Source organism: Taudactylus pleione, unplaced genomic scaffold, assembly GCF_031769625.1.
Source record: "Taudactylus pleione unplaced genomic scaffold, aTauple2 ptg000229l, whole genome shotgun sequence".
NCBI lineage: Eukaryota > Metazoa > Chordata > Amphibia > Anura > Myobatrachidae > Taudactylus > Taudactylus pleione.
In genome coordinates, this window is record NW_028284631.1 from 942,722 (window position 1) to 967,268 (window position 24,547).

General features: G+C 46.6%; 1 protein-coding gene across 5 annotated transcripts in view; it reads right to left on the bottom strand.

Annotated features, from left to right (window-relative positions):
- Nucleotides 1–24,547, bottom strand: part of LOC148517010 (AMMECR1-like protein) — a 58,364-nt gene that overhangs the window by 20,749 nt on the left and 13,068 nt on the right. The gene's annotated exons all lie outside the window — the stretch shown is intronic.

Sequence of the window (24,547 nt, forward strand, 5' to 3'; positions counted from 1 at the left end):
AAAATGGCCGCAGCGGCCATTTTCCCTGTACTGCGCATGCGCAAACGACAGGAAAATGGCGCCGACGTGGGACTCCGGAGAGGTAAGTTTTATTATGAGTGCAGGGTGTGCGGTGCGGGGCCCCACTGGACCCAGGGGCCGTGTTCCGCACACCCTGAACCTATTGTAGATACGCCCCTGAGCGTGGCATTAAAGTGGACGTGTGCTGGTCCGTCTGAGAGGTGTGCCGTAAAACTGACTTACGTCCAAATGTAAACGAGCCCCAAAATTGTTAGTAAGATCTATTTGTTGATGAAAAACACACTGATACTTTCCTTGCTCATGTATTGAATTTTACAAGTGGTTCCATATAAGTGACCACAAGAAACCTTATATGAAAATGCATGTAACCATAGGGATCATTGTGCCTTATAACCAGTGCAGGGAAAGGGCACTGATTATACCATTTGAATAATAAAATATATATCTCTCATTTTTTTTTATTTTCCCCAAGTATATACCAGCTACATAATGGGGGTAAGGTGCCATCAGGGAGATTGTTAGTCTCTTCAGGGAGATTGCTGTTATTTCAGGGAGTCTCCTTGACAATCAGGGAGAGTTGGTAAGTATGGTTTGTATATTAACAGCTAATTATTTTATTTTTTTTATAGACTTGGGTAACGCTGTAGCTGTAGCAATGTAGAGATATGGAAATTTGCTAATCTTTAAAATGTATGGGTAGTACAGCTGCACAGCATGGGATCATGAGTTCAATTTTCAACTTATCTGTGTGGAGTGTGTATCTATTCTCAGTGTCTGTGTGTTTCGTCTGGGTGCTCCGATTGCCTCACACACTCCAAAAAGACACTGGTAGGTTACTCGGATTATAATAAAATGAACCTTATGTATGCGTCTATGAGCACTTGTGTGTTGGGAAATTTAGACTGTGAGCACCAATAAGACAGGCAGGGACTGATGTGAATGACATATACAATCTGTACAGTGCTATGTAAATTGGGGATATAAAAATAATAATAAAATGTAAATATGCATATTATCTGCATTTTTTCATGCAGTTTTTGCTAATGATTCCCTACTGATGATTTTACATGCCTTTTGGTAGAGCTCTTTTTTTTATACAAATTAAACAATGTTATACAATAACATACACCGCATAATCTTTAAAGGTCTGACATGAGCACAGCACAATTTTCTCCATATTCCTAAATTAATTTAGGTTTAAACTAAATTTTGTAATCATTATGACAAAAATATACATATAGTATTATAAGGATCATATCTAAGCTATTTATATTTTTTTTTAAAAAAAGGAAACTTATGTCTTACCTGTTATGTTTTTTTTTTTTTCCGACTCCATAGGGGGCACAGGGATGACTCTGGGTATAGCCTGGAGAGGAGAGTCTGGGCACCAAACGGTCAATGAAATTTACCAACAAGTCCATGCTCCTCTCCTTTATACCCCACCCCCAGCCACTGGGACCTCAGTTTAGTTTGCAAGTTCACGGCAGTGAGGCAGAGAAGAAGAAGGAAGGCCGGCATACATACAGAACCATACTTGCCATGGAAAGTACAGCCAGACGGTCACCAAGAAAACACCCCCCGGCAGACAGGTGTGTCAGGGCAGGCGCCCTGTGCCCCTTATGGAGTCGAAGAAAGAACTTAACAGGTAAGACATAAGTCTCCTTTTCTTCCTCCACTAGGGGGCTCAGGGACATCAGTGACATCCTAAAGCTGTCCCGCCCGAAGGCGGCGTCCGAGAGCGCAAAAGTATCAAATGCATACAACCTGATGAAGGTATGAGCAGAGGACCATGTGGCAGCCTTACAGAGCTGTTCAAAAGAAACCCCACAAAGTCCCCACTGACCAGGTGGAATGGGCCAGGGGTAGGTAGGATTGCCAAGGAGGAAGCTTGGCGAATGGTAAAGCGAAGAGAGCGGGCCAAGGTCTGCTTAGTAGCCAGCCAGCCACCCATATGATCATCATATAAGACAACAGAGAGTCCGACTTGCGGATCTCTCTGATCCTCCTGACATAAAGCCGGAGAGCCCTCACCACATCCAACGAAACCTCCGGTTGAGATGGATCCGTAGTCTGAAATGCAGGAACTACTATGTCTTGATCAATATGGAAGTGGTATACCACCTAGGGAAGGTAGCCCAGGCGAGTTCTCAATACAGCCATGCCAAAGGGAACACAAAAAATGGGAAGCAAGACGAGAGGGGGAGCTCAAATCCGACACCCTTCGGGTTGACGCGATGGCTAGTAGAAACAAAGTGTTCCACGTAAGCCAACGCAATTCCACAGTTTGTAACGGTTCAAATGGAGCTGAATGGAGAGCTCGAACAGGAGAAACGAATGGTGGCTGAACATGGAGAACCCCCAGAAAAAGTTTGCACTTCCAGCAGCAGAGCTATCTGGCTTTGAAAAAGGATAGACAAGCCGAAACCTGGACCTTGTAGTAGGAGAGACGAGGGCCCAAATCCGGACCTGACTGCAGAAAAGAAAGGATACGGGAAAGGCGGAAAGACCTGGGGTTTAAACCCCTAGTTGAACACCAAGAAAAATGGTGCGCCAAAATGATAAATACGTGCCAATAAAGGCTTCCTAGCCTGCAGCATGGTCTGAACAACCCTCCTGGTGAGTGCTTTTGGTCTTAGGATAGACATCTCAAGAGCCAACCCGTCAAAGCGAGATGAGCTACATCCAAATGGAAGCAGAGGCCCTGAGACAGAAGGTCCGGCCGTAGTGGAAGACGCAGAGGGGCATCTATGGAGAGGCCCAGCAGATCTGTATACCACACCTGCCAGGGCCAATCCGGAGCCACCAGGATTAGAGTGCCTCCTTCCAGTTTGAACTTGCGAAGGACCTGAGGAATCATTGAGATCAGAGGGAAGATATAAATTAGAGGGAAGGTCCAAGGAACCGCTAGTGCATCTACCAGGAGAGTTTCTGGATCCCTGGTGCGGGAGCAATAGCTCGGAAGCTGATGATAGTAGCGAGAAGCCATCATGCAAATATCCGGAAGGCCCCAGCAACGAACTAATAGCTGTAAGATGTCTATATGTAAGGCCCACTCGCCTGCATGGACGTCCAGATGACCTAGGAAGTTCACTTCCCAAGTTTGAATGCCTGGGATGAAGACTGCGGACAGTGCTGGAAGATGTCGCTCATTCCAGCTAAGAATTCTGCCGACTTCTTGCATGGCACCTTGACTGTCCGACTGTATCTTCATCAGACGTCCCCGAAGGAGGTGCTGTGCCTGACACAGAGCACTGTACACAGCACAAAGTTCCAGGATGTTGATGGAAAGCTGGCTCTTTAAATGCGTCCACTGGCCCTGAGAGGTTGGCTGACAAGTTACAGACCCCCCACCCCCGAAGGCTTGCATCGGTGGTGAGAAGGACCCAGTCCTGGATCCAAAAAGGATAGTAGGGAAAGCTTACTTACGTCCTGGGGAAGACTTTGTGCCTTGAGGTTTGGGCATGACTTGATCCAATGTTCCGAAATAATTCCCTGGAGAGGCCGGCAGAGAAACTAACCCTACTCCACCATGTCGAATGTCTAAACTAACTACCCCAGAATATGCATGCACGAGTGAATGGACACTCACCATTGACTGAGAAAGGTGCGATGTCTGGCTTGTAATGACAAGAGCTTGTTTAGAGAGAAGAAGACTCTGTGAGCACAGGAATCCAACAAGGCTCCAAGGTGGACATTCTCCTGGGATGGAGATAGCGTGGATTTCTTCCAATTGATTATCCATCTGTGTGACTGAAGAAGCTCTACCTTCAGATGAATGTGATCTCTGAGAACTGCTGGAGTTTTGCTTCTCTTAGCACAGTCGTCCAGGTACGGTAAAATTCTGATGCCCCTGCGGCACAGATGTGCTACCATGACTGCTGAGACCTTCGTGAACACACAAGGCGCTTGCGGACAGACCAACGCAGTGGTAGCCAACCCTGGTCCTCAAGAGCTACCAATGGTGCATGTTTTGCAGGTCTCCTCACAGAATCACAAGTGATATAATTAGCTCCACCTGCGGATCTTTTCAAATGTGTTAGTTAGTAATGAATACACCTGTGCACCTGCTAGGTGGTCTGGAAAACGTGAACTGTTGGTAGCTCACGGGGACCGAGATTGGCTACCCCTGGACCAACGGGTAACGTTGAAATTGGTAGTGGTTGGTTTGGATAGGGATATGCAAATAGGCATCCTGTATATCCAACGAGAGTACTGCTCTCTCCCTCTCTAAACAGTCATATTTCAAGATCCTCATCTCCTCTCAGTCCTCTAATCCCCAGCGTCTCTTCACCACTTTCAATTCCCTCCTTCGCCCACCCCCTCCCTCGTCTCCCCTCCTTGCTCTCTGTCCTTGACTTTGCTACCTACTTTACATCTAAAATTGATTCCATACATCAGGACATCATATCCAACCTGTCCCCCAGCTCTCCACCTCCTCCTTTCCCAGATCACCCCTCCCCATCAACTTTACCAACTCTAACATCCTTCTCCCCTGTATCTGGAGAGGAAGTCATGGCCCTCATCCGGTCCTACCCCCCTTCCACCTTGATCCTATCCCATCCCCGCCTCCTCCACTTCCTCTCTCTTTCTGCCTGCTCCCATCTTGCCCACCTCATTAACCTCTCCGTCTCATCAGGCACTGTTCCTTCTGTATTCAAGCATGCCCTTGTCTCCCCCATTTTTTAAAAATATACCCTTGTTCCTAACCTTCTTTCTAACTACCGACCCATCTCTCTCCTCCCTTTTGCCTCCTTGAGCGGATTGTCTACAACCGCCTTACCGCTTTTCTTTCCTCCCACTCCCTCCTTGACCCTTTTCAGTCTGGCTTCCGTTCTCTCCACTGAAACTGCCCTTACGAAAGTCAGCAATGACCTCCTTGCTGCCAAATCCAAAGGCCACTACTCTCTTCTCATTCTCCTTGATCTCTCTGCTGCTTTTGACACTGTGGACCACTCTCTCCTGCTGCATATCCTTCACTCCCTTGGTCTACGTGACACTGCCCTCTCCTGGCTGTCGTCCTACCTCTCTGACCGTTCTTTCTCAGTTTCCTCTCATGACTCCTCTTCCCCTCCACAGCCTCTTACAGTAGGTGTTCCCCAAGGTTCTGTTCTTGGACCTCTCCTATTCTCCCTCTATAATTCCTCTCTAGGTGAACTCATCAGCTCTTTTGACCTCCATTATCATCTCTATGCTGGTGATACTCAAATCTACCTTTCCTCCCCTGATCTCTCCCCCTCTCTTCTGACTCGTATCTCCAACTGTCTCTCTGCTATCTCTTCCTGGATGTCCCAGCGATTTCTTAAACTTAATATGTCTAAGACAGCTGATCGTCTTCCCACCCTCCCACATAACCTCACTTCCCACTATTTCTTTATCAAATGATGGAATAACTATCTCATCTAGTCCCAAGGTGTGCTGTCTTGGAGCTATCCTGGACTCATCCCTCTCCTTCAAACCACATATCCAGAACCTTTCACAGTCCTGTCGTTTCCATCTCAAAAGTATTTCTAAGATCAGACCCTATCTCACCCAAGATGCTACTAAAACCCTCATACACTCACTGGTCATCTCCAGATTGGACTACTGTAACCTCCTCCTATCTGGCCTCCCCAAATCCCATCTCTCTCCTCTCCAGTCTATCCTTAATGCTGCTGCACGGCTTATCTTCCTCTCTAAACACTCTACATCTGCCTCCCCTCTCCTACAAGCCCTCCACAGGCTCCCCTTCCCTTTTAGAACCCAATTTAAGGTTCTCATGCTCGCTTACAAAGCCCTCACCTAATCTTCTCCCATATACATCTCTGATCTCATCTCCCTTCACTCTCCTCTCCGCTCTCTTCGTTCAACTAATGCACGCCGTCTTTCATGCCAGCTGATTACTTCCTCCCACTCGTGCCTCCAAGATTTTGCCCGCACTGCTCCCGAACCTCTGGAACTCTCTCCCACTCCCCATCAGACTCTCCACCTCTTTGCAATCCTTCAAACAGGCTCTCAAGACCCACTACTTCATGAAAGTCTTCCAGCTATCATTCTAACTCCCTGCTACATGCTCCTTCCTCCCCATCTACCCCATCTGTGTCAAACCTGTTTGTCTTCCCCATCCTTTTAGAATGTAAGCTCTTCCGAGCGGGCCCTCTACCCTCTTGTGCTTCTCCCTACTTTAGTTTCATCTACTTCTTACTCACCACTAGTGCACCTAACACTTGGTTGCTTATGCTCTGTTGCTTATCTGGGTGTTATGGTCGCTAATGTAGCAATATATATTATCCATGTCCTGGCCCTGTATTGTATTGTTCTGTAAGTCGCTTGTCTACAATTTGTTTATGTACTGTGTACGGCGCTGCGGAACACTTGTGGCGCAATAAAAATAAATAATAATAATAGTAATAATAATAAAGGCCCTCATTCAGACCCGGTCGCAAGCGCTGAGCGCTCGCAACCGGGTCGATGTTAAGGCCCTGCTCACGCGCAGCGGCCACTGCACGTGCGCAAGCCCCGGAGCGAGTGAGAAATTCTCTCGCTCCGGAGCTCGCTACAAAAGGGGCGGCTATCGATGTTGATCGACAGCTCGCCCCGTTTTGTAGGCGGGGTGGGGGGGTGGCTACACAAATGGAGGCGTTCCTTAAGGAACGCCTGCCGTTTTGTGGGCGGTCGCACTGACAGCAGTGATGTCATTTGGGAGCTTCCTGCTTGATCAGAGCAGGAAGCCCCCTGGGGCTTGCGTTTGCAGAGACCCAACCTTAGGGTCTCATCGCAAGCCCCGATGGTCGCGATCATCTTGACCATCGCGACCATAAACCTGGTCGGTCGCTAAAGCTGTGGGTGTTAACCCACAGCTTAGCTAGTGACCAGGAGGCCGCACTTGAAACGTGAATCGGCCGCCCTCATTCAGAGAGAGCGCTCGCTTCTTGCGACCACCTCTGAATGAGGGCCAAAGTCCCCCGGTTCCAATGCTAGAATGAACGACTGAAGGGACTTCATGCGGGAAGAAATTTGTTTAGGGGTTTCAAATTGAGAATGGGTCAAAAAGAGCCATCCGGCTTCTGAAACAAAAATAAAAGCCTAACCCTCTCTGGAACGGGGGAACAGGAATAACGACCCCTGAAGCCAAGAGACAGAGCAAAGAGATGCCTTGAGAGCTTCCGCCTTTTCTGGCTGTGTAGGAAGGCCGGTGGAAAAAAAACCTAGAAAGCATTGAGGCACAACACCTCTGACCCAAGCATCTGTTGTGGTGTGCATCCATACTGCTGAAAAGTGAAGAGGCCTGCCTCACACTCCGAGGACCCTCGGGAGGCGGCCCGCCCCATTATGCGGCAGTCTTGTCCACTGGTTTGGCAGCCGGACATTTAATGGACCAGAGTTGCTTACTTCTGGGCTTGAGATTGTTAGGGGCCGAATCCTGGCTTCTGTGAAAAGACTGACCTCTGGAGCTCGTCTCCCCCGGCTGTGGGCGAAAGGAACGAGAGACAGAAGTCCTAGGACTCGGTGTGGCAACTTATCCAATTCCGGACCGAAAAGGAAGTCAATTGCAGAAGCCAAAATTTCTGAAGTTATAAATCCTGAATCTATGGCTTCTTCAGAGATGAGAAGCAGCCTCTCTAACATGTGCAAATCATAGAGGCCAGGACACCTCCGTGCATGCCAGAGGTAGGTCCTTCCTCCAAAGCATCTGCCCAGCGGCCGACAGCTTTAGCCACTCAAGGAGATGCGAGGGCTGGACGAGCCAGAGCACTTGCATTGACATAAATTGACTTTAAAAAACATAGGATCTTCAGAAATGCCGTGTTAGGGATAGGCAGGAGGGATGACCTAATAAGATGTTTAATATGGGCATCCACTGGGGGAGGAGACTCCCACTTTGCCCTCCGCCAGATAATCGAGAGGAGCTTTCACAAGGAGCCAGCCTACATCTAGGAGCCCTATGCTTATCTAGCATTTGCTGAACAAGTGTGCAATACTGCGGTGCCTACCTCCTTGGTAGATTTGTTTCTGGACATCCTGAGAGTCGCAGAAAAACGCCACACACACCAATAATAAGTGTTGGGCGCAAAGTCAAAAGGGTCTTTAGGCAGTGTCAGTATATATACAGATATATATAAGCTGTGCCCACCCCTGCCAGGGATGCTCCCTCAGTGACCAGTAACCACAACAGGTACAGGGACACAGGCAAGGTACACTTACTTTCAAACACACAGACCACTGAATGCAGAATATGGGCTAATGAAGCTCAACAAGCCAACCGTAAGTAGCAGGAAAGAGCAAATTAACTAGCTAGCTGCTGGGAGCAGACTATGAAAGGAGACTGGAGCCCACTTCACTCTCCAGCACTGAGGCAGGCATTGTGGTAAAATGGCTGCTCAGAGTCTGAGAGAGAAGATCTCCCTGGGGCTTGCTGCTGCGGGGGAAGAGCGCGTCCCAGGGTCAGGGTAGGGGTTACAGGAAAGAGCTCATCTCCCCCGGCTGATATAACCCCAGGGAAATGGCCGCCGCTGGTATTAAGCAGCCCCCTGCCCATATAATATTCCCTGGTGGTCAAGTGGGCAGCGCGGTCAGACCGGGAACCCCCACTGTCAGCACCACCAGAGGTCTCCTGCTCAGGCGGTGAAAGCCCTAACTCCCTGCATGCAGGGAGCCCCCCTAACTTCTTCCCGGTGAGCGCCGGCTGTGGCTTCCAGATGTGAAGGAGACCGCGGCCGAAGTCACTGACCCAGTCGCCAGTGCTGCGGCCACTGGCGCTGGAGCGGCAGAGGGGGTGTCCTATAGGACGCCTTACACTACTCACTCTAAGTAATAAAACACAATTAAAATGAAAGTAAATAAAATTAAATAAAATACGGAGGGACATCTAATACCCCCTGAAATGGTGCCCAGCTCCTACCTTGCCACCAAACTCAAAACGGATGTCCCAGTGGCTGGGGTATATAGGAGAGGAGCCTGGACTTGTGGGTAAATTTCATTAACCGTTTGGTGCCCAGGCTCCTCTCCAGTCTATACCCTGAGTCATCCCCTCTGCTACCCTAGAGGAGGAAGAAGAAATAAATCACCTTGGAAAGGAAAGACAAGAAATAGGAAAAACAAATTTCCTTTTGCCTCTCTTCCTTCATTTTATACAATTTAATAAGACTCTCTGTCTTATTAAATTGTATAAAATCTTAGAATCTTAGTGAGACGGAAAACCACTGCGTATAAATTCTGTGGAGCACACCAGGAGAGGTATGCCTTCTAAATGCGGTGATATGCTTTAACTGAAATAGGTTTCCTGGAGCAAAGAATAGTACTGACCACAGCATTTGAGACTCCTCTGGCCTTCAAGAGGGCTGTCTCAACAGCCACCCCGTCAAAGCCAGTCGTGGAAAATGACGGAGGAAAGGGCCCTGCAAGAGAACATCTGGCCAGAGAGGAAGCACCATGGGGGTGATGAGAATGATATATCACCAAGGAGAGATGGTAAGAGTATACCAATGAAAAGGCATTATAACAGAAAATAATGATAAATAAGAGGAACTGACATGGGGGCCAAATCATCTTCAGACGGCGCTTGCTCTCGTAGCCCTGCTCCTTCCTATGGGAAGGAGTTCCGGGGATGCAAATAAGAATCCCAGCGGATCCCTTTGCCGCCTTCCCCCTGGACTCCCTGGCAGCTTTGCGCATGCATGACCTCGGATCACGCATGCGTAGCTGGGATGACAGGGAAGAGGTAACACAGCTACACTTCTGTAGCTGCGATACTAACCGAAGGGACAGCTGCTTTTTTCAGCTGTCCCCGCATCGGAGCAATGTTGAATTGCTCCGGTGTAAACTATCCCCTGCTGCGAGTTGGATACTTAAGCATTAAGCCTCCAATGATGAATAGGCCCCATGGTCTGGTAGTGATAAGCAAATGGTGTGCCAATAACTGAGGTATAGTCCTAGTCATGATAAACTGGATTACAATAAGTGAAAAATAGGGACATTGTTTTAGTTTAATTAAATATCTTTCATTAACCAAACAAATGTGCCCAGAGACAAAACGACAATGAATGAGGAACAGTGTCATAAAGTGATAACTTAGAAAGACATGATTTTAATTCTTACCTGATATATACCAGCTATACCATGGGCTATACCATGGGGTATAGGTGTTGCTGGAGAAGTCTGGGCACTAAAACGGTATCTTTGAGACAGGTCAGGCTTCACCTAATCTGTAACGTGCCCCCTGCCCAGGGAAGGCAGTTTTCACTAGCAAAAGCCCAAAAGACAGAAAGAAGAGACGAAGAGGAGAACAAAACATGGCACACAAACACATCCTGAACTGGAGCACCACAACCCGAAACAAACACCCAAGCAAACCCGGGAGTAAATGGGAGGGCATCCAGTGTCCACCATGAGGACATCCCAAAGACAGTCCGCTAATGGAGGGAATGCTCCTGAGCTGTGCATAGGACCCTTCGTCTGAAACTACTGTCCCTGGAAGTATGGGTGTAAAAGTGGTAGAATCAGATAAAGGTGTGTGCTGAGGACCAAGTGGCAACTCTGTAAATCTGATCTGCCGAAACACTACCCCAAACCAATCAGGAAGTCCCCACCAGCCAAGTCAAATGAGCTGTCACCGATGCTGGTACCAGCATGTTAGCCAAAGAGTAAACCTGACAGATGACCTCCCAAATCCAATGGGCAATCATCTGTTTGGAGGCAGGCCGATCCTGTTTGACAATAGAATATAGCACAAACAAAGAGAGGGCGACTAAATTTTTTAGATCCAGACAAATGCGGAGAAGATTGTAAAGACGTAAAAGTCTTCCTTAGCAGGAAAGGAAGGGCCCACAATATCCTCATTAATATGAAAACAGGAGACCACCTTCAGAAGAAAAGCTTAAGTAGTCCACAGAACCGCCTGGTCCGGATGAAAAACCAGGAACGGAGATCTGTGAGACAATGCACTTAACTCTGAGACCTGAAAGGCCAAAGAAATCGCCGGGTGGAAATTGTTTTCCACATGAGCCATTTGAGTTCCCTGACTCCAAAGATTCAAAAGGAGGGTGTTGAAGAGCCCGGAGGACCAGAACCATGTCCCAGGGTGCAAACAGAGGGACAAAAGTTGGCTGGATATGGAGTATCCCTAGGAGAAAGGTCTGTACAGCAAGGACTGCTAATCATCGTTGAAAAAAAAAGCTGGAAGAGCAGAAACCTTTACTTTCAGAGAAGACAGAAGGAGGCCCAAATCGAACTCCACCTGTAGGAAGGAAAGGACAGAATCTTAGTGAGACGGAAAACCACTGCGTATAAATTCTGTGGAGCACACCAGGAGAGGTATGCCTTCTAAATGCGGTGATATGCTTTAAATAGGTTTCCTGGAGCAAAGAATAGTACTGACCACAGCATTTGAGACACCTCTGGCCTTCAAGAGGGCTGTCTCAACAGCCACCCCGTCAAAGCCAGTAATGGAAAATGACGGAGGAAAGGGCCCTGCGAGAGAACATCTGGCCAGAGAGGAAGCACCATGGGGGTGATGCCAACGGGCGCCTTAGGTCAGCATACCACGCCATGTAGGACCAATCTGGAACAACTAGGATGACAGTCCCACCTGCTTGCTTCAGCTTGATCCGAGGCAGTAGGGACATTGGAGAAAAGAGGTAAATTAGCTGAAAGGTCCAGGGAGCGAACGGTACATTTACTAGAAAAGCTACCAGGTCTTGGGTCCTGGAACAGTAATGGGTCAGCTTACGGTTCAGATGGGACGCTAACATGTCTATGGATGGGTGGCCCCAGAGTTGTTGGAATACTTCTGGGTGAAAAGATCATTCTCTGGGATGTACATCATGACAGCTAAAATAGTTGGCCTCCCAATTGTCGACTCCCGGAATGCACTTCTTGCATGGCTTGAATGATTGATGATTTATGTAGGTGTCAGCTGCCAAGTTGCCTGAGCTGACTTTGACCAGACAACCTTGGAGAAGATGTCTTGCTTGACACAAGGCATTGTAAATTGCCCGGAGCTCCAAGACACTGATGGTAAATTGGGATTCCTGGCCCATCCAGTAGCCCTGGAAGGTTGTTGCAGGAGTGACTGCACCCCATCCCTGATGCTGGCGTCCGTCATAAGTAAAGTCTACTCCTGAATGAGGAATGGATGTTCCTTGTCCAAGTGAGAGGTTTGAAGCCACCAGAGAAAAGAGTGATTGGTCCCCGGAGAGAACATTATCAACTGGGACTTGATCTGAAAGTGAGATCTGTTCCACCAGATCATAATATCCGATTGAAAAGTCCAGGAATGGAACTAGGCAAACTCTACCATGTTGAAGGTGGAGACCATTTTGTTGAGGACACGATTGTAGAGATGTAAACAGTGAAGGGATCGTACCAACGTCTGAAGGGAAACAATGTTGACCTAATGGAGAAAAAACCCTGGACTTGAGGGTCCCCAAATGTACCACTGGCTGAGAAGGCACTAGGCTGGATTTGCGCCAATTTAGGAACCACCCATGAGAACGAAGGGATTTGAATCATCAGTTTCGGATGCTCCTGCGAGATATCTGCCGACTGGGCTGCTAAGAGATGTTGAGATAAGGTATTATCCAGGTTCCTCGAAGCCCCAGGGTGGCTGCCATCACAGACATTACCTTGGTGAACACCCGCGGAGCTGTCGACATCCCAAAGGGCAAGGCCTGAAATTGGTAATGGTCCAATAGGACTGCAAAACATAGCAAACTTCGATCTATATCCCAGATCAGGATATGCAAATAAGCATCCATGGCATCCAGGGACATTATAAACTCTCCTGGTTCCAAGGAGTGCATAATGCAACCAGAGTGACTCCATTTTGAACTTGGGAACCCTGAGAGAAACAAACATTCAGATATTTCAGATAGAAGATGGGACGGAAGGAGCCATCCGGTTTTCCTACAAGGAATAGGTTGGAATAAAAATTGGTCCCTCTTTGATGTGGAGGCACAGGGGAAATGACGCCTGAAATCCAGAAGGGACTGTCGAAGCTGGATAATTGGCTGAGACAGAATCAGTTTAAAATTAGATTGGAACGACGCCATCTTGCGAATGGCCACAAGACACCATCTTATAAAATTAGATCTGCACAACACCATTTTGCGAATGGCTGCCCAGTGCCATTTTAGAGAAACTCACACTTAAGTACAGACATTAAATACACAATGTTGCGCTGTTAACATGACGCACATTAGCGAATGCATAATATCCTGCATGCGAACGCTGTCTAATATCTTCATGCGTACGCATCTTCCCTAAGTTAAAAGTCCTCACTATATAAATCTTACTAGCGTCTCTTCCCCAAACCCCTCATACTTACACACTGCACACTCACATAAAAGGTTCCATAGCTCCAAAGTGTAATATTCAAGGTTTATTCATTTCTTACTAATGTTGTGAAATAAAGACTATTTTGATATCTAAGATTTAGTACATGATAAGCAAACCGTGTTTGGTGTTGTACTGATCTACTCTGTCTCAACAGCTTTCCGGTATCATCGGTGAGAATATCGCAACATGCATTCTCAACTTATGGACTGTAGAGAGTTAAAACACTAAAATGTACTTTGTAATGTTAGCAGCTTAGATTTGCATGCGGTGGGAAAAAGGAGACAAAAGGCTGTCGGAGGCTGACCTGTGTCCATTTGAATCAACCTGTTAAATGTCCTGTAACAGAAGCACCGTGACTGGGAACCAATGGAACCATACCAAACTTGCCTATTGTGTTGCTTATCTCTGTAAGGGTATAAATGTGCGTACCGCCTCCAATCTGGAGTCTTCTTGCTGATGCTGTTGACGGAGGTTTCTTGTTGATGCCGGTAACTGGTTCCAGTGCGCGTGCATATGTATAACTGTACCTTGGGTCTGTATGATTTCTTTGCGCTTAATTGTCTTTAGATCACAGCGTGTAACCTACTGTTTTTATGTTGAATAATAACCTTTGTGCGTTGGAAACACATTTCAAAGTCTGAAGGTATTTATTTACTGTATGACTGCGTACGCAAATAGCGACAATTCTAGAAGGTATAGGCAGGATTTAGAAGGCATAGGCAGGAGCGTATAGAGGTTTAAATCCAGTATCCTTAGGACCTAAAGCAAACTTGCAAGGCCCTGGTCATGGAGGGGTTGTGAGGCAGACCTGTGGTAAAAAATTGTCTGGGAGTAAAGTCCTTGAAGCTTAGGGCTTAGCCCAATCTTCCAATGCCTTGTACACAATGTCCTCTAAGACCATTCTTCGCAAAATAACTGACATTGGCCTCCCACCGTGGGAGACCCCAAGAGGAAGTCCAGTATGTCATGTGGACTGTCAGTGTGTTTGCCACCTGTCCAGGACTGTCTCCCTTTTGTTTTACCACCTCGGGAGGAAGAACTTTGGCCACAAAAGGAAGGCTGAAACCAGGGCTGCTGTTGAAGCAATAATTTTGTCCAGTTCAGGACCGAAGAGCATCTCACCATTGAAGGGAAGAGATTCAAGGGCCTTTTTGTATCCTGTGTTGTCCCACCAGGTGCGGAGTCTGAGTGCACGCCTGGCTGACTCAACTGAAGCTAAAACTCTGGCCGAAAAAAGTCAAGAATCCAAGGCTGCCTTACCCAGAGCAGTTGCTGTTTCCTAGACGTTTTCAACTGTGGACAATAATTCAGAGTGGGATGCACCTGAACGAAGGCCATCATACAGGGAGTCCGCCCACCTTTCCAAGGCCTTGGAAACCCATGCCAAGGCTAGAGCTTGTCGCATGGATGTACTGGCTGCCAAGTGCTGTCCTGAGGAAGAGGATGCGTTCCCTGAAACGTCGATCACGTAAACACCCGAATTTGGATAAACTGTTTTTAAGTCTCTGAGTGCTGCCTATTGCTTGTGGACAATATGTTGGAGGGCACTGGCCCCCGAGGAAGGCACCAGAGCCAGCTACACGCATGATGTGAGAAGGTGATTGGAGTGCCGGGGCATTGTGGTGGTGGTATATATAACAATAATTACATGTCAGAAAATTAGATAATATACAATGCAAACAATTAATTTGCAGGATATAAGACAATATATAATTCAAAACAAACTACTTTGCAGAATATTAGGCAATATACAATGCAATAACAACCTCAATATATAATGCAATAGCACCTTGCAGTTCAGGCTGGTGACTAATAACAGTAATTGTGCAGTACAGATCCTGTGCATGCGCCAAAATTCTGACGTCGGAGTAGTACGCAAACCATCGGGTTTGCATACTACTCTGAATCAGACCCATTAAACTTTATTATTCTCACTTAAATATTATGTTGTACTTTAATTCCTGCAAGATCCATAGGTTAAAAAAAAAAAAAATTAAAATAAAGTTTGAGAAAGAATACAGAATGTTGAGAACAAGCGATTACAAAAGTTGCTCCTTAGGTACACTTCCTATATTCAACGCTTTGTTGTCTGCCTTATCCTTTTCTTATTTGTATATTTTAGGGGATGCTAGAGGCAGCATTCATTAAATCCTCCATATAATTATATGGCAGATAATATTCTTACATATTATTGTACACTTAGGGGCATACTGATCAAAAAAATATTTGCAGGTTATCCCAAGGATCCCCTGAATGTATGTACGGGGGACCATAGCAGATATCTCAAAATCCCCCGTTTGGATTGCAAAAGCAGCCCCGCTGAGTTTCTATGGGGGCTGCTAAAATGCTGAATTTACCAATGGTAAATGTTCCATTTCTTAGCAGCACTAACAAATTCTAATTATCGAGACCAAATCCCCATAATTAATAAATATGCCCCTAAGTAGTTTAAATGGTAAAACTCTCTAGTTATATTTGTCCTGAAATGAAGGTTCCGACACTGATGGGGCGATTCAATTGTAGCCCGCGCCCCCTGCTGTGTGTCTATGTGAATAGGCGTCTACCGGAGCAATTCAATTGTTGCTCTGTTCGATACCTAAAGCTGCCTGGGGGAAGGGGACGGACAACTCATTACTTCTTGCAGCCTGTTGAGGTGCGAGAAGAAATCTGTCTACAGTCCCGTTTTTTGGGCGGCCCGATGGTTGTTTGGGCGCCCAATCGGCTGTTTGATCACCCTAACCTCTTCTTTAGATGGGATAAGCCGCTATGCGCGGCTAAACCTGGTGCTTGTGGGCGCGGTAAATGCTAATGGGTGTCCGAACGGAGAAATAATTGAATTGCTTCGTTGGGCGCCTATTCGCATAGATGCCCAGTAGGAGACGCACGCCACAATTGAATTGCCCCCTATGTGTCAGCTATGCCTTCCTCTAATCTGGCAGCTCGAATATCAAATATTCATCCATGAATGGTAGCTAGATTTTGCATCATTACAGTACAGTTGTAAGTATTTTATACTGTGTGATGATGTTTCCTTGATAGATATGGCAGTGCTAGTATCTAATATTTACCATATACAAAACAGTCAAGTAATGAAGTTCCTACAGGAATTTAGTTGGATCCTCAATCCAGCAAAAACATCTGGTGCCTTCCCAAAGCTACAATTCTTGTTAGTCTGTCACATGCCAGAACTTCAGGTGCACTACTGACAAGAACTCAATGTGATGTGATGAATCCAATACAGTTAGTACGGTTTTACACTAACACTGACAATGGAGGCAAAGCTGGATTACCGGCAAGGCGGTAAAGGCCCACCCACCAATGGCATGCATCCAAGTTCTCTTTTTTACACTATTAGGCAGTAAATTTACTAAAGTAAGAGTTTTTAGAAGTGAGTTTTAGAAGAGATGTTGCCCATAGCAACCAATCAGATTCTACTTAACATTTAACTAGCACCTTCTAGAAGATAATAGCTAGAATCTGATTGGTTGCTATGGGCAACATCTCTTCCAAAACTCACTTCTAAAAACTTTCACTTTAGTAAATTTACCCCTTAGAGTGTGTCCGGCCAGACAGCTATTGTGCATGCAAGTGAGGTAGTGGTGGGCTCTTTGCAATTTGCCAGGAAGGATTATTTCATGTAGAGCATCCAGGGAGGTTATTGCAGCTCTCATAATGCTGAGTCAATCAAATGAGACGCTGCGCAGAGGAGATTGTGCTGAGCTCATCACATGCTCTTCTAACGAACTCAGGCCCTGATTCAGAGCCGGACGCTCTGACAGAGCGCTCACTCTGAATCAGAGCCGTCCTTCTGAATTTTTAGAGCGGCCTCCTGGCCGCTCGTATAGCTGTGGGTGACCACCCACAGCTATAGCGAGCGGCCAGGAAGATGGTCACGATGGTGAAGACCATCGCGACCTTCGGGCTTGCGAGGAGACCCTTGTGGTAGGGTCATGTTGCCGCAAGCCCTGGAATGCTTTTGGCTCTATCAGAGCTGAAAGCACTCCCACTGACATCACTTGTGATGTCAGTGGGGCCGGCTCCAGACGGTAGGCGTTCCCATGGAAACGCCTCCGTCTGGCTAGCCACGCCCCCGGCACGCCCACCAAAGGGGGCGTGCAGTCACTCACCAACGACAGCACGCCCGCTTTGTAGCTAGACCCATAGCGACGGCTTCCCCTTCGATATCCGGGTCTCGCGCATGCGCACGACGGAGCCGGGTACGTCATGCGCATGCGCACTGGGCCAACATTTACTCACTTGCAAGCGCTCAGCGCTCGCGAGCGGGTCTGAACCAGGCCCTCAGAGATCAGCAGCATGGTACTGATCTTATTCAGAAAAGGGAGACCACTGCCTTGGTAGTATTGTTTTCTATCATTATAGTTATTTTTTTTACATATAAAATTATATATAATATGTGTACACTGTACATTAAAGTTTAGGCATTAATAGGTCTCTTGCACTATTAATATAGGGCCTGATTCAGACCCACTCGCGAGCGGCTGTCCGCTCGCAAGTGGGTCGATGTTATGGACTGAGCATGCGCACGACGGAGGGAGCTCTGTCGTGCGCATGCGCCAGACGCGACGAGCGAAGGAAAGTCCTTCGCTCGTTGTGTCTGATGAAAGGGGGCGTGCTGTCGATGTTGATTGACAGCACGCCCCCTTTGGTAGGCGTGCCGGGGGCGTGCCTCCCTGACGGGAGCGTTCCCACGGGAACGCCTCCCGTCAGAAGCCGGCCCACTGACATCACTAGTGATGTCAGTGGGAGTGATTTTGGCTCTGATAGAGCCAAAATCACTCCAGAGCTTGCGGTTGAAAACCTCAACCGCAGGCTCCGGCTCGCAATTTCGATGGTCGCGATGGTCTCGACCATCGCGGCCATCAAAATGCACGCTCGTATAGCCTGTGGGTGGTGACCCACAGCTATACGAGCGGCCAGAAGGACGCTCCATTTTCATGGAGGCCGGCCCTCATTCAGAACGTGTGCTCTGCTCAGAGCGTACGGCTCTGAATGAGGGCCATAAACTGTAACGTCTGTGGTTAATTTAATGGACATACAAGTTGCTCTTTGAAATACTAAGATAGATCAAATAGTTTATTGTTATAACTAATAGAAAATTTAGCTATGCCACAAATGGGTTTATAGTCAAGAACTCTCTCTAAAGTCGTCTCTTAGAGGATCAATTTCTTACATGATAATTAGATTAGCTGTATTTGTTTTAATATGTTTTATATGGAGAAAAGGATATTAGGTGTGTTGATTAATTTATAATCATGATTTATTAAGTTAGTTAAACTCAAGAAGACTCAGAATAATCAGCTTTGATAAAGTCTAAAATACGCCAGGAGAACTATTGTGGTTGCTCTCTGCAAGTAGAGGGACATTTTAGTTGAAATGGAGGGGTAAATGTAATAGAGCGCGAGTTTGACATATGTGCGAAATTCCGGTGAAATTGGATTATCTGGGGTATATTTACTAAGGTGGGATATTTAGAAGTGGAGATGTTGCCCATAGCAACCAATCAGATTTGAGCTATTACGTTCAAGAAGGTGCTAGGCAAATGTTAAGCAGAATCTGATTGATTGCCAAGGGCAACATCTCAACTTCTAAAAACCCACACTTTAGTAAATATACCCCTCTGTATGTAATAGGATGTAAGTTCATGCTGACTGGGCTGAATCTCGCATCAACCATTCTCGCTGTGACACAACACGCCCTCCAGATGTTTCTAATGTTAAGCAGCTCGCTGGATGTGATAGGCAGCAAGTTGTAAACTCGCCAAATAATAGAGTGTCCTCACGCCAGTGAGATTGATGAAACCTTACATTTAAGTCCTATTAACTCACATTGGGCCATATTCAATTAGTTTCACATCGGCGAGAAAGTTCCGCCTGCCTGACCTTTCGCCGCCTTCGTGTGTTTCGGACGCAAAAACTTTTCGTGTGTGTTCCCGATTTACTCCGTATTCAATTGCCAAACAGGATCCAGTGAATGTGAAACAGGCGAAAAGTGCAGGTTGAATTGGGAAAATCACCCTGTACCCCTGAAAAAGATGGGCTGACTTCAGAAATCATTATGGTAGTTTAGTATTAGCCCTAACTGAACTAGTTAGGGTACTTAAGTGGTGGTAATTGCTTGCTATTAGCGTCTAGGTAAAAGTGGTGTAGAATGGCATAGAGCAGTGTTTTGTGGAGCAAATAAATAGTTCCATCAAATTTGGGGTGCTTGAAAATGGGTACCAGCATATTTTAATGTCTCTAAAGTGAAGTTTTAGAAAAATGAAATTCTTCCGTCATACAAGCACCTGCAATCCCCAAAACACTTAGCCCCTTCTTAGAGCACCCCAGAAGCTTATTTCGCGTTTTTTCAGTTGTCGCCCCACTTTTTTCATTTTTACCCCAAATTTCTAATGCGTTTTTTGGGGTGTTCCTGGAATTTATTTATTTTTTTGAATGAATTGTCCTTTAGGGGAGTGTACGAAGGGTTCTGAGTTGTTTCCCAACATGGGCAGCACAGACGGTGTGATAGTGGGTTCAATTCCCACTACGGCCCTAACTGTGTGGAGTTTGTATATTCTCCCTGTGCCTGCGTGGGTTTCCTCCGGGTGCTCCGGTTTCCTCCCACACTCCAAAAATATACTGGTAGGACGATTGGCTCCCTACAAAAAATAACCCTAGTGTGTATGTGTGTGAGCATGTGATAGGGAACATAGAATGTAAGCTCCACTGGGGCAGGGACTGATGTGAATGGCCAACTATTCTCTGTAAAGCGCTGCGGAATATGTGTGTGCTATATAAATAACTGGTAATAAATAAATAAATCTGCACCCCAAAATATAGATTTTGCACTTCTTTTCTCCTGCTATTCTGTGGAGAAGAAGTTTCACCTATTTCAGTTCATTGACTTTTCGCATAGGCGAAAATAGACTGGAATTGAATACGGAGATAAATTTTCAGGCAAAATTTTTGCCAAAAACCATGTGAGAACGGCTTTTCGCTCCAAATTGTATACGGCCCATAAGTGGCATATTTAAACACATTCAAAGGCTAAAAAAACTTTAACTACAAAAAGAAAATGTTATGTTTTAATGATAAGAATTTTATTTTAAATACATTTGCAAATATAGTTGTGCAACCATTCCTCATGTAAAGTGCTGTCTTTAATCATAATCAAAATTGTCCTTTGAGAAATGTCTGAAAAAAAGAAGTTTGATGGGTTAATGTTTTAGTAATTTGGCATATGTAGTGTAATGCATGTTATATATATATATATATATATATATATATGTATATATGTTACATTTTTAAGTCAACCACAATTTTGATGTTAATAATTAAAAATAACGTGTGTTATATATGGTTTTTAGCAACTTAAAGAATAAAAACATGTGAGCATGCACTTTAATGTTGAATAACACTAAAATGTAATATAAAAAAAAAACCTTAAATCACACAACACATTTAATTTTTGTTATTTGAATGCGCCTCAGCACCTGAACCTCTGCACAAACAAGGCTTATACATCAGAGCTCGACAAATCCCGGGCGCCATGGCGACCAAGATTTTAGTCCTGGCGACTAGGTTTTGCAGTAGAAGTAAAGCTAATTGAAAAAAAAAAAGCTCCTCCTGAGACGGTTACAGCAGGAGGCGTGTGCGTGCCTGCCACAGGAGGAGGCGTGTGCGTGCCCGTCACAGGAGGAGGCGTGTGCGTGCCCGTCACAGGAGGAGGCGTGTGCGTGCCTGTCACAGGAGGAGGCGTGTGCGTGCCTGTCACAGGAGGAGGCGTGTGCGTGCCTGTCACAGGAGGAGGCGTGTGCGTGCCTGTCACAGGAGGCGTGTGCGTGCCTGTCACAGGAGGAGGCGTGTGAGTGCCTGTCACAGGAGGAGGCGTGTGCGTGCCTGTCACAGGAGGAGGCGTGTGCGTGCCTGCCACAGGAGGAGGCGTGTGCGTGCCTGCCACAGGAGGAGGCGTGTGCGTGCCTGCCACAGGAGGAGGCGAGTGCGTGCCTGTCACAGGAGGAGGCGTGTGCGTGCCTGCCACAGGAGGAGGCGTGTGCGTGCCTGTCACAGGAGGAGGCGTGTGCGTGCCTGTCACAGGAGGAGGCGTGTGAGTGCCTGTCACAGGAGGAGGCGTGTGCGTGCCTGTCACAGGAGGAGGCGTGTGCGTGCCTGTCACAGGAGGAGGTGTGTGCGTGCCTGCCACAGGAGGAGGCGTGTGCGTGCCTGCCACAGGAGGAGGCGTGTGCGTGCCTGTCACATTTAGTCAGTGTGGCTCCGCCTCCTCCCTCCTGCAAGGCAGCGTGTGGTGTTAGAAGAAGCCAGAGCCGCCTCACTACAGCGTGTAAGTGGGGGGGGGGGGGGGACACAGACGGACGGAGAGACCGACCGCCTAACGGGTCATGTCACCGCGCTGTGACTGTCCACTAGAGTGGATGGAGCCCACCTGGTCTGACTGTTGCTGCAGGACTGGAGTAGTTCGCCGGCTGGATTGCAAGGTATTACGGATGTGCGAGAGGGGAAGTGGGCGTCTACATGTCAGTGAGAGTGCTTTGCGATTGCAATTATTAGCATACTTTCGCAGCAGAACTGTGTTTATGAATGTTACCGCATTGGCCCTACAAGTCCAAAGTTTGCAGCTCTCATCTACCTACAGAAGTAATACAAGGAGTCTGAACCCAATGGGTGGATGCTTTCTCTGTGCTTTCCTGATTAGATTCAATTTATATATTGTAACTCAGATACCTGGAACACAGAACACCTTTGTTCTTTCCACAGAAGAAAGAAAAGCTTGGAGCCAACTAAACAGACTCTCTTGATGAAACAGAGAACACATGTTCATCTATAAAAAAGACCAGATGTCCTCAAGGCACAAGCAACAAGGGACAGAGGGCCTGATTCAGACCCGCTCACAAGCAGGTCGACGGTGGCCCAGTGCACACGTGCGGGAGCCCCGGAGCGAGCGCAAATAGCACTCGCTCCGTGGCTCACTACAAAAGGGGCGGCTGTTGATGTTGATCGACAGCTCGCCCCGTTTTGTAGGCGTGGCGTGGGGGTGGCTTCACAAACGGAGGCGTTCCCATGCGAACGCCTGCCGTCTGTGGGAGGCCCCACTGACACCAGTGATGTCAGTGGGAGAGCTTCCGGCTCTATTAGAGCCAGAAGCTCTCTGGGGCTTGCGGCCACATGACCCTACCAGAAGGGTCTCGTCGCAAGCCCCGATGGTCGCGATGGTCTTGACCATCGCGACCGTCATCCTGGCCGCTCGCAATAGCTGTGGGTGGTCACCCACAGCTATGCGAGCAGCCAGGAGGCCGCACAAAAAAAAAAATGCCCAGATTCAGAGCGAACGCTCTTTCAGAGCGTCCGGCTCTGAATCAGGGCCAGTGTCAGCTCAGGTTCAGGTACTGGTGAAGGATCTCTGCAAGGCAGCAGCAGGGGCGACGATATAAAAAACATGTTTTGTTCATTTACAGTCAGGTCCATAAATATTGAGACATTGACAGAATTTTCAGATTTTGGCCTCTATTCACCACGACAATGGTTTTGAAATGAAACAAACAAGATGTGCTTTAACTGCAGACTTTCAGATTTAATTTGAGGGTAATTACATCCAAATCGGGTGAACGGTGTAGGAATTACAACAGTTTCAATATGTGCCTCCCACTTTTTAAGGGGCCAAAAGTAATGGGACTATCAACTCAAAAGCTATTTCATGTACAGGTGTGGGCTATTCCCTCGTTATTTCTTTATCAATTAAGCGGGTAAAAGGTCTGGAGTAGATTCTAGGTGTGACATTTGCATTTGGAATCAGTTGCTGTCAACTCTCAATATGAGATCCAAAGAGCTGTCACTATCAGTGAAGCAAGCCATCATTAGGCTGAAAAATCAAAACAAACCCATCAGAGAGATAGCAAAAACATTAGGTGTGGTCAAATCAACTGTTTGGAACATTCTTAAAAAGAAAGAATGCACCGGAGAGTTCAGCAACACCAAAAGACCCGGAAGACCATGGAAAACAACTGTGGTGGATGACAAAATAATTATTTCCCTGGTGAAGAAAAACCCCTTCACAACAGTTGGACAAATCAAGAACACTCTCCAGGAGGTAGATGTATATGTGTCAAAGTCAACAATCAAGAGAAGACTTCACAAGAGTGAATATAGAGGGTTCACCACAAGATGCAAACCATTGGTGAGCCACAAAAACAGGAAGACCAGATTAGAGTTTGCCAAACAACATCTAAAAAAGCCATTACAGTTCTGGAACAACATCCTATGGACAGATGAGACACAGATCAACTTGTACCAGAGTGATGGGAAGAGAAGAGTATGGAGAAGGAAAGGAACTGCTCATGATCCAAAACATACCACCTCATCATTGAAGCATGCTGGTGGTAGTGTCATGGCGTGGGCATGTATGGCTGCCAATGGAACTGGTTCCCTTGTGTTTATTGATGATGTGACTGCTGACAAAAGCAGCAGAATGAATTCTGAAGTGTTTCGGGCAATATTATATGCTCATATTCAGTCAAATGCTTCAGAACTCATTGGACGGCGCTTCACAGTGCAGATGGACAATGACCCGAAGCATACTGCAAAAGCAACCAAAGAGGTTTTTTTAAGGCTAAAAAGTGGAATGTTATGCAATGGCCAAGTCAATCCCCTGACCTGAATCCGATTGAGCATGCATTTCACTTGATGAAGACAAAACTGAAGGGAAAATGCCCCAAGAACAAGCAGGAACTGAAGACATTTGCAGTAGAGGCCTGGCAGAGCATCACCAGGGATGAAACCCAGCGTCTGGTGATGTCTATGCGTTCCAGACTTCAGGCTATAATTGCCTGCAAAGGATTTGCAACAAAGTATTAAAAAGTGAAAGTTAGATTTAGGATTGTTTAGTTTGTCCCATTACTTTTGGCCCCTTAAAAAGTGGGAGGCACATATAGAAACCGTTGTAATTCCTACACCGTTCACCTGATTTGGATGTAATTACCCTCAAATTAAATCTGAAAGTCTGCAGTTAAATCACATCTTGTTTGTTTCATTTCAAAGCCACTGTGGTGGTGAATAGAGGCCAAAATATGAAAATTCTGTCAATGTCCCAATATTTATGGACCTGACTGTACATAAGTATATACCTTGAAGTCTTTGTTTATTTATAGCCCTCCCTATTTATTGCTTGGATACATTCTATATTATAGCTGATATGGAGGACA